Genomic DNA, 14494 nt, shown 5'->3' on the forward strand with positions numbered 1-14494 from the left:
TCACAAAAGTAAATTCCATTTAAAGATTAAATGTCAAAACCAAAATTATAAATATTAAAATATATGTAAATATGGAAGATGGTTTTAAATAGCTTTTTGTTGTTGTTATTTTGAGACGGAGTCTCGCTCTGTCGCCCAAGCTGGAGTGCAGTGGCACGATCTTAGCTCACTGCAACCTCTGCCTACTGGGTTCAAGAAGTTCTCTGCATCAGCCTCCCGAGTAGCTGGGGTTGTAGACGCCCACCACCACGCCTGGCTAATTTTTTTACTTTTAGTAGATACAGTGTTTCACCATCTTGGCCAGGCTGGTCTTGAACTCCGGACCTCATGATCCACCCATCTCGGCCTCCCAAAGTGCTGGGATTAAAGGCATGAGGCACCGCGGCTAGCCAGAAGATGGTTTTTAGAAATAACTTTGGCGTAGGAAAGACCTCAAGTTTAATAAAACTCAGAAACCATAAAGGAAAATATTGATAGACCTAATTTCATGAAAGATTATACTTCATGTCTAGTAGTTTATTTGAACATGACCTTTGGCTACATTTCCTATCTTCACAGCTCAGGCACCCCAAATCTGTCCTTCCCCAGTGCAGACTGGCAGGTGGGATTCCCCCCAGGTCACCCTCCTTCATTCTTTCCTCACATCTTTCTTCCTCTGTAGGAAACAGATTTTTCAGGGCCTTCCATACCTGCTACTTTCTTTGTCTCTCCTTTGTTGTAAGTAATATTTTTAGAAATGCATGTAAAATTTCAAGAAATAATGGCTGCACCTCTGCCACCTCTGTCACCTCTTTATTTCATAAAGCTGGCTCTAAATGTTGCTTTACATGCTTTAGTATATATTTATGGAGATTATACATAACACATTTTTTACGTATATATTATAGATATATACGTAACAATTTTTAAAAAGGAAGAATATATTAATACCATAAACAAAGTTAAAAGGCAGATGACAGGGCTGGGTGCGGTGGCTCATGCCTGTAATCCCAGCACTTTGGGAGGCCGAGGAGGGCGGATCACTTGAGGTCAGGAGTTTGAGACCAGCCTAGCCAACATGGTGAAACCCTATCTCTACTAAAAATGCAAAAATTAGCCTGGCACGGTGAGTTACTGAGGCAGGAGAATCACTTGAACTTGGGAGGTGGAGGTTGCAGTGAGCCGAGATCGTGCCATTGCACTCCAGTTTGGGCGACAGAGTAAGACTCAGTCTCAAAAAAAAAAACAAAGGCAGATGACAAAGGAGTAAAGCAAATAGTTGCAATATCTATAACCGGCATGAACTCTTAGAAATCAATAGGAAAAATAATCCAGTAGGAATATGGGCAAAGGCTATTAATAGGTAATTCACATATATATGTAAAAATGCTTAGTCTCATTAATAATCATACATGTGGATTAAAAACCATGAAACCATTTTTGCTTAGGTTTGTAATATCCAGTGTTGATGAAGGTGTGGGAAAATAGATTGTCACTATATATGGCGGAGAGTGTAAATTGGTACCATCTCTTGGAAAGGCATGTCAGCGGTGTTTATAACATTTTAAAGTTTGCATACTTTTTGATTAGTACTTCCACTTCTAGGACCTTATCCCTCTGAAATACTTGCCTACTTGAAAAAAGGAAGTTGCTCCGAATGAGCCAAAATGGAAAATGTTCATTATGCATTATATTAGTCAGTTTGGGCTGCCATAACAAAATGCCGTAGACTGGGTGGCTTAAACAACAGAATTTTATTTCTTAGGGTTTTGGAGGCTGGGAAATGCAGTCTGATTTGGTTCCTAGTGAGAGTTCTCCCCCTGGCTTGTAGACTGCCGCCTTCCTGCTGTGTCCTTACATGGTGGAAAAGGAGAGAAAGAGAACAACCTCTTGGTGTCTCTGCTTGGTGTCTCACCAGTGCTATTGCGAGGGCCCCACCCTTTTAACCTCATCTAAACCTAATCATCCCTCAGAGCCCCTGTTTCCAAATATCAACACACTGGGGGTTAGGGCCTTACTATATGAATTTTGGCAGGACACAATTCAACCTGTACTGTATATTAAGTAATGAAAGCAAAGTACAGGAACAGTGGGAGAAATGCAATCTCATTTTTTGAAAAAAATCTGGAAGGATGATATGCCCCTAATTGTAGACAGTCATTACCTGTGGAGGGTGAGATTAGAAAGGGAAAGGGAATGGCATTATGGAGGATTTCAGCAGTATATTCCAATTTTTTTTTTTTTTTGAGATGGAGTCTCACTCTGTTGCCCAGGCTGGAGTGCAGTGGTGTGATCTTGGCTCACTGCAACTTCTGCCTCCCGGGTTCAAGCGATTCTTCTGGCTCACCCTCCTGAGTAGCTGGGATTACAGGCGTGCGCCACCATGCTTGGCTAATTTTTGTATTTTTAGTAGAGACAGGGTCTCACCATGTTGGTCAGGCTGGTCTTGAACTCCTGACCTTGTGATCCATCCACCTTGGCCTCCCAAAGTGCTGGGATTACAGGCGTGAGCCACCACGCCTGGCCTGCAATTTTTTTTTTTTTTTCAGCTCACTGCAACCTCGGCCTCCCGAGTTCAAGCGGTTCTTCTGCCTTAGCCTCCCCAGTAGCTGGGATTACAGGTGCGCACCACCATACCCAGATCGTTTTTGTATTTTTAATGGAGACAGGGTTTCACCATATTGGCCAGGCTGGTCTTGAACTCCTGACCTCGTGATCTGGCCACCTTGGCCTCCCAAAGTGCTGGGATTACAGGTGCGAGCCACCGTGTATGGCCTATATTTCTATTTTTTTAGCCCAAACTTTGAAATAATTTTAAACTTATAAAAAGTGCAGGCTGGGTGTAGTGGCTCACACCTGTAATCCCAGCCCTTTGGAGGCTGAGGTGGGAGGATTGCTTGAGCCCAGGAATTTGAGATCAGCCTAGGCAACATAGTGAGACCTTGTCTCTGTTTTCAAAAAAACTTTTAAAAAGAATGGAAAAGCTGGGCATGGTGGCTCACGTCTATAATTCCAGCACTTTGGGAGGCCGAGGTGGGTGAATCTCCTGAGGTCAGGAGTTCAAGACCAGGCTGGCCAACATGGTAAAACCCTATCTTTACTAAAAATGCAAAAATTAACTGGGCATGGTGGTGCATGCCTGTAATCCCAGCCACTGGGGAGGCTGAGGCAGGAGAATTGCTTAAACCCGGGGGGCGGAGGTTGCAGTGAGCAGAGATTATGCCACTGCACTCCAGCCTGGGCAACAGAGCGAGAGTCTGTTTCAGAAAAGTAAATAAGTAAATACAAATAAAATAAAATAAAGTGCCAAAATAATAAAGTTTTTTTTGACTCAGGCGATGAGAGACTGTGTCTTGCTGTGTTGCCCAGGCTGGTCTCAAACTCCTGATCTCAAGTGATTCTGCTGCCTTGGTTCCCAAAGGGCTTAGGATTACAGGCATGAGCCACCACATCTAGCCCTAAATCTTTTATTTTTAAAGCTAATGAGTATGTTATGCTGAAATAAAATAATACTTAAAACCTGTGGAAAAAAATAACAAAATGATTTGAAGTATTAACAGGACCCTCCTGCCTAGAGCCTTCCAGCTGAACTGCCTGGGGAGGGGTGGTCTCTGCTAGAATGGAAGACCTGGTCCTCTGGATTTCCTCTGGGAACTGAGTGTTCCCAGTTGTTTTTTCTGCTATTTATTTTAAAAGGTTTATCCCAGCCTCCATCTCTGAAGGCAGGAGTTGTATGCAGCAAGAGTATTGCTTAATTCAGAAGGGTGATGACCCTGGATTTCATGGTCTTTAAGTACTTTGAAAGAATTAGGCTGAGTGCCGTATCTCTCACTGTAATCTCAGCATTTTGGGAGGCTAAGGTGGGCGAATCACTTGAGCTCAGGAATTCGAGACCAGCCTGGCCAACATGGTGAAACTCCGTCTCTACTAAAAATACAAAAATTAGCTGGGTGTGGTGGTGAGCACCTATAGTCCCAGCTACGCGGGAGGCTGTGATGGGAGAATCACTTGAGCCTGGGAGGCGGAGGTGGCAGTGAGCCGAGATTGGACCACTGCACTCCAGCCTGGGTGACAGAGTGATACTCTGTCTCAATAAAAAAACAAACAAACAAACAAACAAACAAAATTAGCAGTTTTGGTTGTGTTTCCTGGGTATACCTTAAAAGTAGTTCTGTTACTTCATTATTGGTATTCATTGGTGTTTTCTCAGCATCACTATCCCTTCCCAAATTCCCCCAAAAACCACACACAGAGTGTATGTCTAACCAGGCTTTCTGCCATTAACAGGGCCAGATCTTATGTTACTCATTTGTATAGTTAAATGTGTATATTCTCTTGTGCTCAAGAGAGCTGGCTGGTAAGGCAGAATTTACAATGAACTACAAATGTCATGTCCTTGATTTTTTTCTTTTCCCCATGTGGTCTGAATCCCTTAGGAAGATATGAAAGGGAAGTCTTGAGCCCCTTTTCAGATTCAGGCTGGAAATGCCTAATAAATTCCTAATAGCTTCCAAGGTGCTGTGCATTAAGAAGCTTTGGATTCTTGGGGATGGGAGAACAAAAAAGAGGGTGAGGGGGAACCAAAGGGGGCACCAAAGGCCAAAGACAGACTTCACCCAGGACAAGTCCTGTGTCCAAGGAGTATGACAAGACTTTCTGACATGCTTCCAGGAACATATTGTGTTTATTTGGCATGGCATGTTTTAGGAAAGAGATGGAAACATCTATTCAGTACTCACATGTACCACACACTGTCCTGGGTACTTCAGTTTACATTATGTCATTTAATCCTGTGATATAGGAGTTGCTACAGCCATTTTCGACGATTCAGAGATATTTCATGACTTGAACAAGTGGAGGAGACAGGATTTGAACCAACAGCTGTTCCCATACCCATTTTTTTCCAGTACTTTATTTTAAGAGTCCCACCCCTGGGTTTGCTTTTAGAGCCAAGATGCACTCTCTCTGATTTAAAAGTTTTTTTATTAAGGGAAAAGTTTAAAAGTCATACTGGGTACATCATTAGGCATAGGACTCTGAGGTTTCCACTTCTGATCCTCACACATAATCCATGTAGATTATAAAAGGCTGTAACTTGGGGACTGGGTCATACATTTTTTCACTTATATCATAGACAACCAGGGTTTTGTAAAATACCTCAGAGCATTTTAACTTTGTATCAGTGGTGTGAGGTTATTTTCGTCTCTTTTTTTTCCCAACCTCCTTTCCCATTTTCCATCTCAGGTGTGCATTTTCCTTCTTTGTACCTTTTTATGCTTCCTTGATTCTGCAAAGGCCCCTTTAGCATGTGGCCAGAGTTCTCTGGGTATCAGAGAAACAGAAAGACCCATCTCAAGCTGTGTGGGCCCAGAATCTTATACAACTCTCATCGTTATAGGGCACTTGCCCTGATGTGACCTTGAGAGCCAACTCCTTTGCAGGCAGGAGATGGATGCTACCCAGCCTGGCACCAGCAGTGACAATGGGGGCCACCTCTGCAGCCCCAAGACAACCCCACCTCAGCACTGTGTTTCCATTCACGTGGTCTTCCTCTGTGTGCAGCAAGCTTCCTCTTTCACATTTTTGTACAGCTTCTCTCTTAAGTACAGTGCACCTCAACCTGGCCTACGTATAGCCCAGGACCCTCGGGTAATGTCTTACTCGTCTTGTGTGTTGTGTGCTCTTATCCTTCGCTTTCACTAGGGTGGCTGCTTTCTGCCGGGTGCACCCTCGATTTCTGTTCCTCCCTGCTCCCTGGTTCCTGTGACCACTTTTGCTGCATACCCACAAAGGCTGGGCTTGGAGTCCTGACCCCAGTTTTGCCATCTCTAGACAAAATATATTTCTGGCCTGGTAGGGTGGCTCACGCTTGTAATCCTATCACTTTGGGAGGCCGAGGCGAGTGGATCACTTGAGGCCAGGAGTTTGAGACCAGCAGGGCCAACATGGCGGGAGGGAGACAGAGGCTGCAGTGAGCCGAAATCGCACTGCACTCCAGCCTGGGCATGGGGTGAGACTCCTTCTCAAAAAAAAAAAATAAATAAAATCTGTTTCTGATAGTCTCAGAAATGAGAGAGAGAGAGAGAGAGAGAGAGAGAGAGAGAGAGAGAGAGAGAGAGAGAGAGAGGACCCTAAAGGAAGGGAGATCAGAGGTAACACATGGATTGAGAATCCTCCTCAGCTAAAATCAGCTACTGAGAATTAGAATGCATTAGCTTCAACTCTTGGTGGCAGATCCCCTAAAGTCTTCGAAAGACTTTGTCGTGATTCTTTCAAGATTTACAATATTCTTGCAGATTCATCCCTTTGTACTTCAGCTGTTGCCGGTTTTAAAGAAGAGAAACTTTCCTATGTTAGCATTGGGAGTTGGGGTCTTAATATAAGGATACTACAGACAACTCAAAGGCACCTTGCTTGGAACTGGAAAGTCAAAAACTGAAGTTGCACTTCACTCCTCTCGCAAGGGTCCAAGGCCTCTAACTCCGTCTCCCTGTTTCTCTGGCTGGGGATTCTCCACCTGCACGTGGTTCAGTGTGGCCTGCCTGGCCCTGCCTGCACGTGGCTTCCCATCCAAGGGCTTGCTGCCCTCTGATGCAGTCTCTCAGGCTCCTCCGACCCTCTTAGTACATTTTTGCCTTCATCATGCTGAACTCCTCAACTTTCCTCTACTCATCTGGCCACTCTGCTCCATTCCCTTGCTTGTTCCTCTGCTTTCTCTGATTCCTCCAATTGACAACTCCTTGGGGCCTGTTCTGAGCCCTCTTCTTTTCTCTATGTTTCCTCCCTAGATCTGTGGTTTTCCAACATTTTTGTGCATAGGAATTATCTGGGAAACTTGTTAAGGCAGATTTCTGGGTCTCAGTATTCCAATTCAGTAGTTCTAGGATGAGACCTAGGAACTTCTGTCTTATTCCTGGGTGATCTAGAGGCTGTGACACACTCAAGACAAGCTGGTTTCATTCTATGACTTTTTTTTTTTTTTTTGAGACGGAGTCTTGCTCTGCCGCCCAGGCTGGAGTGTAGTGGCTGGCTCTCAGCTCACTGCAAGCTCCGCCTCCCGGGTTCACGCCATTCTCCTGTCTCAGCCTCCCGAGTAGCTGGGACTACAGGCGCCCGCCTCGTCGCCCGGCTAGTTTTTTGTATTTTTTAGTAGAGACGGGGTTTCATCGTATTAGCCAGGATGGTCTCGATCTCCTGACCTCATGATCCGCCCGTCTCGGCCTCCCAAAGTGCTGGGATTACAGGCTTGAGCCACCGCGCCCGGCCTCATTCTATGACTTTAAGTGTCGTTGATAAATTACCAGTTCCCTGGTGTGGATATCTAGCTCTCTTGAGAGCTCCAGGTTTAGATATTTAACATAGAATTTGACTGTGGCTTCTTGGGTTTGTCACAGACATCTCAAATTAACTTGCCCAATACTTGATCCTCTCCCCAGTTTTGTAAGGGCCTAACACTTGCATAGTTTGGGGTCCTTTGTAAGAAAAGGAACACAGAATTGAGAATACAAAATGAGGCTGGGAGTGGTGGCTCAAGCCTGTAGTCCCAGCACTTTGGGAGGCCGAGACGGGCGGATCACGAGGTCAGGAGATTGAGACCATCCTGGCTAACACGGTGAAACCCCGTCTCTACTAAAAAATACAAAAAAAACTAGCCGGGCGACGAGGCGGGCGCCTGTAGTCCCAGCTACTCGGGAGGCTGAGGCAGGAGAATGGGGTGAACCCGGGAGGCGGAGCTTGCAGTGAGCTGAGATCCGGCCACTGCACTCCAGCCTGGGCGACAGAGCAAGACTCCATCTCAAAAAACAAAAAAAAAAGAGAATACAAAATGAGATGTGGGAACGTAGTGGTGCACTGTGCAGATTAGGGCTTGGAAACTTGGCTTCTGTAGCCTTGGGTCATTCCTCCTCTGCTTTCCTACTCACCCCAACACTGCCTCCTCCAGCCTTCCCCATCTGAGTAAAGGCCTATGCCTTCCATTTGTCAAACGACCAGAAACCTAGGAGCCGTTTGTCATCTTCAGCCTACTTCTGAGCCCTCTGAAGGTCTTGCTTGATTCTCCAGTTCAGTACCCCCTTGCCCCAAATCTCAGGATGCCATTGTTACTTTCCTATTAGCTTCTGATTGAGTCTTTCTGGTTCCACTTTGCTCCCTTCCAGTCCAATTTTCCATTGGCAGACAGAGCAGTCTTTTAAAGTACATCAGAACATGTCATTCCAGTCCTGCCATGCGCATAGAAATGGCTGAGCCTGGTGGCAGGGCCAGGGTGTGGGCAGATGGGAGAGGGTTAGATGGGAGAGGGTCAGGTGGGATCACACCACACAAGCTTGACCGTCCCGGAACCTTGAAAGAAGTGGGGGTGTGTCTGGGGAGGTATACAAGAATTATCAACTACACTTGTTTGTTTCAGTCCCACTTCACCACATTTCACTGGAAGAACTTGAGCTGTATAAGGCTTGTGAACACAAATGGGGATAGGTACTCCCTAATTCTTTGCTTTTCAGTACATTCCTGTGGCGTTTGATGCTAAATAGTGCAATCAAACTATGTTTAATTACTTTTGGGGAAGAATCACACATTCTCTTTTAACCCCAGTGTCATCTTTTAGCGCTGAGTTCTGTTCCTTAGAGAGCTGATTAAGCTTGGTGAGAACCCACAAGTCCATGGCCCAGGGAAATCCAAAGCCCTGCCCACGTTTTCTGTGAATTCCTGGGGAGGTGGATGGGGGAGGCCTCCTGTACTTTCTTTTTTACCTTGGTGTTAGCCCCGACACAAACTTAGCCCCTTCCCTCATGGATGGAGAAATCTACCACCCCTACCATGTGTTTTGTTAGTTGAGTGGACTTTACTGGGTTAGTGGAGAAGTCACCCTGTGGGGCTCCTGACCTTGCATAGTCTCCTGGGTCCCTCTTTTCTTCTCTCATCCCTACCCCTCACTCCATCCCGCTCACTTGTCCATGAGCTCTAGTCTTCTTCCTCTGTAACTATGGATACTCCCTAGTTCCTGTCTTCAACTTACAAACCCAAGTCAAAGTACAGGGCAGAACAAAGGGCTTTATATGTAGGGAACCAGCACTGCTTAGAGGTTATAAATACAAACACACCCAAAAGAGTTTTCTATCACACTGTAATTATCTTTCCCTTTCTCACTGATGTAGCAGCTCTTACTGTAGAGTGGCATTTGGAAGAGCTGGGGGGAAGATGTGCTCTTCCTGCCGACCCCGAAGGTCACTGTCTGGGTTGGGGGCAGCCAGTGTTACTGTAGCTCTGGGTTCTGGACTCTCACAGCAAACAACTTGGAGTCTCTTCATCAGTTTGTCTGCAGATGATCAGACCCTGAGAAACTGAGCTCTTTCTGTCTAAACACACAGGAAACTTCCTATGCTGAGAAATCAGCTTAAAGATTTACAACCAGGCGCAGACCGGATGCTGCGATTTGCTGGTCACCTCGCTTTGCTAGTGGTTGGGAAACTGAAAAACGGTGGCGTCTATTTTGAGGACTTTGCCAAACTGAGTCTGTAGACAGACACATGTCAAATGCCGTTGGATTACAGTCATTATTGCCAGCAGGTAAGAGTTTAAGAATAATAACTTTGGCATTTCACCCACTTCTATTATTTGTTAAATTATTTATTTATTTTAGACAGTCTCTCTCTGTCGCCGAGGCTGGAGTGCGGTGGCGCAATCGTGAGTCACTGCAACCTCTGCCTCCCAGGGTTAAACGATTCTCATGCCTCAACCTCCCGAGCAGTTGGGACTACAGGCATGAGCCACCACACCTGGCTAATTTTTTAGTATTTTTTTTTGTAGAGACAGGGTTTTGCCAGATTGGCCAGGCTGATCTCGAACTCCTGGGCTGAAGCGATCCGCCCACCTTGGCCTCCCAAAGTGCTGGGATTTTAGATGTGACCCACTGTACCCAGCCACATTTCACCCACTTTTTTTTTTTTTGAGTCGGAGTCTCGCTGTGTCACCCAGACTGGAATGCAGTGGTGCGATGTCAGCTCACTGCAAGCTCTGCCTCCCGGGTTCACGCCATTCTCTTGCCTTAGCCTCCTGAGTAGCCGGGACTACAGGCACCCGCCACTACACCCGGCTAAGTTTTGTGTTTTTTTTTTTTAGTAGAGACGGGGTTTCACTGTGTTAGCCGTGATGATCTCGATCTCCTGACCTTGTGATCTGCCCGCCTCGGCCTCCCAAAGTGCTAGGATTATAGGCGTGAGCCACCGCGCCTGGCCTCACCAACTTTTTAAAAGGACTTTCTTGTATTACTTATCTTAGGCTTCTTAGATCAAGGCCAGGCATTGGACATCCATGGGTAAATGATCCAACTCTTGCGGGGAGTGGCCACAGTGTGACTGAGTTTCAGAGCATTTAGATTTAAAATATTCTGCTCCCTAAATATTATTATCCCATCTGACAAAAAAGATACTTGAAGAGAATTTATTCTTTGAGACAGGGTCTTGTTTTGTCACTCAGGCTGGAGTGTAGTGATAAGATCATGGCTCACTGCAGCTTCCTGAGCTCAGATGATCCTCCTACCTCAGCCTCCTGAGTGACTGAGACTACAGGCACACACCACCACACCTGGCTAATGTTTTCGTATTTTTGTAGAGATAGGTTTCGTCATGTTGCCCAGGTCTCGAACTCCTGGGCTCAAGCGATCTACCAACCTCAGCTTCCCGAAGCACTGGGATTACAGGCATGAGCCACCGTGCCCAGACAGAAAATTTTTGTAAAGGAACAAATGCTCTGTGATCATGAGGAAGGCACCTCAGCATTTTTCATGTTGTGGGTCCTAGGAAAGTCTGAGAATGAACAGTGACTGCAGCTGGCAGAGTCGGAGCCAGGCACAGGCCTCCATGCTTGCTCATTTGATCTTTACAGTAGATCATGAAGCAGGTAGTTATCTCCTCTTACAGATGAGAACACTGAAGCACAGAGAGGAAGTAATTTGGCAAAGGGCAGAATGTGAATTCACAACCAGGTGGTCTGGAGTCAAATGTCTCACACTTACTTTTACCACTCACTGTGCCCCTCCTGCTCACTTTAGGGGGGCATTCCCCCCTAAACTGCTCCTCAGCAGTGGGTCTTCATGACAGAGGCACCGTGAAGGAAAGAGGGTTATTTCCAGTGTGTTGCAATGCCTTTCCTTTAGAAAAGAGAATTTCTCTCTCTGTTTAAAAGCAGAATATTAAACATTGAATTTTTTTCTCTCATCTGCATCCCTGTATCCTTTCCTTATCTCAGCCGCAAGCTGCTCTCCAGCTGCCTAAAGACTGTCCCGTCTGGACGTCCCCAACACCCTAACATGTTCTAGTTGAACTCAGTTTCTTTCTTACCTCTCAAAACAGCTCCCCTTTTCCAACTTCCCCATTCTGGGAACACCAGTCTTCTTCCAGTCACCCGGCTTGTGAGTCATCCTTGACTCCCTTTTCTCCATCATGCCCTGTGTCCAAGTTTTTTCTTGTTGTTCATTCATTTATTTGTATTTTTTGAGACAGGATCTCACTCTGTCCCCCAGACTGGAGTGCAGTGGCGCGATCTCGGCTCACTGCAACCTCCGCCTCCCAGGCTCAAGCCATCTTCCAACCTCAGCCTCCTGAGAGCTGGGACTATGGGTGCGTGCCATGAAACCCAGCTAATTTTTGCATTTTTTTTTTTGTTTTGTTTTTGTTCCAGAGATGGGGTTTTGCCATGTTGGCCAGGCTGGCATTCTTTTTTTTTTTTTAAATAGTCTTTATTTTTTTAGAGCAGTTTTAGGTTCATAGCAAAAAGGAAAGTATAGAGCTTCCCTGCTCCCCATAACTCACCTCTCCCATTATCATCATCAGCACCGTGGGAGTACATTGGTAACAGTTGATGAACCTGCATTGATACATTATCGTCACCCAAAGTGGACGTCTGTAGTTTGCCTTAGGGTTCATTCTTGGTGGTGTATGTTCTATGGGTTTTGACAAATGTGCAATGCCATGTATCTGCCATTGTAGTATCACATCGAATTACTTCACTGCCCAGAAAACCTCGGCTCTGCTTCTTGTTGTTTTTCAGTATGCTTCTCCATTTTTCCTGCCCGCCTGAGTCCATGAGCTCTTCCTCTGGCTGGCGCATTCCATCAGTCTCCTGATGAAGCTCTTGGCTTGTAATTTCTCTCCCTGGCAATCCTTCCAACACCCATCCCAGATGAATCACTGCCATCATGTCAAGCTTCCACTTACTCCATCCCTGCCTTCCAACAGGATAGAAGTCCAAATTCCTCCTCTTGTTCTTCAGGGACTTCCCAATCCTAAAATGCTTACCACAGCCTGTGATATTGTGATATATATGTTGGTTTTGCCCACAGTTCCTGGCCCATAAATCCCATAGCCTCAGAAGCAGGCCTCAGAAAACAGGACCTTTTGCTGACCTTCTCCTGTTCTCCCTTCAGCCTGCTCCTTTTTGTCCCCAAGGCTAATCTTCCCCTGTGTTTCCATAAAGAAATGATCAGACTTACGTTGTGTGATTGTAGATCATAAGACCCTCTTTTCAGGAGGGGTCCTGCCCTTTACCCTGCAGGAAGCAATGTTGTACCAAGAGGCCTAGAAGAATCTGAACAGACAGGCCTTTCTGGGTTCCCCACTCAGTCTGTTAGTATAGGGTCATGCCCTTTTTGTCCAATCACATTTCTGCATGGCTGCCCATGCTTCAGTCATGCCTGTTCAATGAAGTCTCTGTAAAAGGCCCAAGAGGACAGGTTTGGAGGGCTTCTGGAAGGCTGAACACATGGAGGTTCCTTGGGGGTGGTGCACCCAGGGAGGTATAGGAGCTCCAAAGCCATAGCTTGTCCTGTGCGTCTCCATCTGTGTCCTTTGTACTATCCTTTATAATAAACCAGTAATGAGCTTTGTGAGCCACTCTAGCAAATTAATCAAACCCAAGGAGTAGGTCGTGGGATCCCCCGTTTATAGCCAGTGAGTCAGAAGCACAAGTGAAACTGGGGCTTGAAATTGGCACGTTAAGTGGGGGCAGTCATTTGGGTCTGAGCCTCAACCTCTGGGATCTGATAATGTCCCCAGGTAGTTAGGGTCAGAATTGAACTGGGTTGGAGGACACCCAGCTGGTGTCTACCACAGAATTGATTGCTTGCCTGTTGGTGGGAAGAAGTCCCCACACACTGGGTCACAGAAATCTTCTATATTGATTGATTGTCTTTGAGTAAGAGAGTTAAAAAAAATGCTTTGAGTCTGAGTTTCTCAGACAGCTCTTCAGACAAACCTCCTTGTGATAATTCTGCCAGCACAGCCCTCCATGGGAGACTGGGCCCCTCACTTCTCCCAAACTCATTACTGCCTCTTGATCACCGCAGGCTGGTTCTGTTTTATCTGCTTGTCCTAATGTGAGCATTAAGACCTAGTCAAGCCCTGCCTTCTCCATGAAGCCTCCCCCTGCATTCTTCCCGTTAGCCCTGCTACCAGTGCAGTTTCTTCTGGCACATCACAGTGAGCATTGTGTTAGAAGTGGCCTGTTTCATATCTGAGTCTTGACATCTTTAGGTATTAGAACTCAAGGAGTGTTACTTAATCATCCAAAAACAAAAAAATATCCCTCACCAGGACCAAACCTGGAACTTTCACCCAGTCGGCTCTCAGTGATTATATATTGGACTGACTTGCCACTGTGCTCTGCTTAGCCTTAGGTGGCCCTTCATAGCTAGTGACCCTAACCAGGTCCGCCGAGTGAATGCACTGCACTTTTCTCAGTATTACCTCTTTTCGGAAGATAAGTATTACGTCTTTTCAGGTATCCTGCTGTTGGCTTCTCCCAGGTTCATGTATGGGAAGAAATCTACCCCCAACCCTCATCCCTAAAGCATTTGAGCCGTTAATAACTCAATTCGTCAACTGAGTTATTATTTCTAAGTCATTTATTTCTAAGGGGGATGTTTGGATGCCCTGTTGGATGTAGGGGTACCTTGTGGTGAGGGTGAGGGCTCCTCTGAGTCTGGCTGCCTGGACCCAGATCCTGGCTTGTTCACTTGATCAGCTGCACAGCCTTAGGTGTCTTTTCCTTATTTGCAAAATTGGAGTAATGATGATACCTGGCTTCTGGGGCCCTTACCAGGATTAGATGAGGTAATTCATGTTGCAAGCTTTGCATGGTATCTGGGACATAGTAAACAATTTTTTTTGGTCTTACTGCTATTTTGCATTTTTAATGGCATAATTTTAACATTATTCCCCAGTCTCATCCTCCGCAGTCCAGTGGAGTTAGTTTAGGAGGAAAGACAGAAAACAGAGACCATTTCACTCTGCGTTGTTGCTGGCTAAACGCCTTCTTTCCTCACAAGATGAATGATTAACCATGAGTGGGCTCACAAGTGGGCTGGCGGGAGAGGCGGGGGCTGTCGTTCTTGTACCCATCTTCCCTTCCCAGGTGGTTGGGCTGCTTAGAAACTTGATGGAGATGCAGAAGTGGAGAAAGTCAGCTGGAACTCGTTCAGTCAAATTTAATTTACTGCATATTTTCTGGGCACTGACAG

General features: G+C 45.9%; 1 protein-coding gene across 2 annotated transcripts in view; it reads left to right on the forward strand.

The window, feature by feature from the left end:
• SNX10 (sorting nexin 10) overlaps positions 1 to 14494 on the forward strand; it is an 86275-nt gene that overhangs the window by 5563 nt on the left and 66218 nt on the right. The window contains exon 2 of one of the 2 annotated variants that reach the window (XM_030932376.1): positions 9348 to 9546. The exons of the other annotated variant lie outside the window; for it this stretch is intronic. The gene's annotated coding sequence lies outside the window, so the exon portion shown is untranslated. The remainder of the gene's footprint in view (positions 1 to 9347; positions 9547 to 14494) is intronic. 2 annotated transcript variants of the gene reach the window in all.

The sequence above is a fragment of the Rhinopithecus roxellana genome, chromosome 6 (genome assembly GCF_007565055.1).
Source record: "Rhinopithecus roxellana isolate Shanxi Qingling chromosome 6, ASM756505v1, whole genome shotgun sequence".
Classification (NCBI taxonomy): domain Eukaryota; kingdom Metazoa; phylum Chordata; class Mammalia; order Primates; family Cercopithecidae; genus Rhinopithecus; species Rhinopithecus roxellana.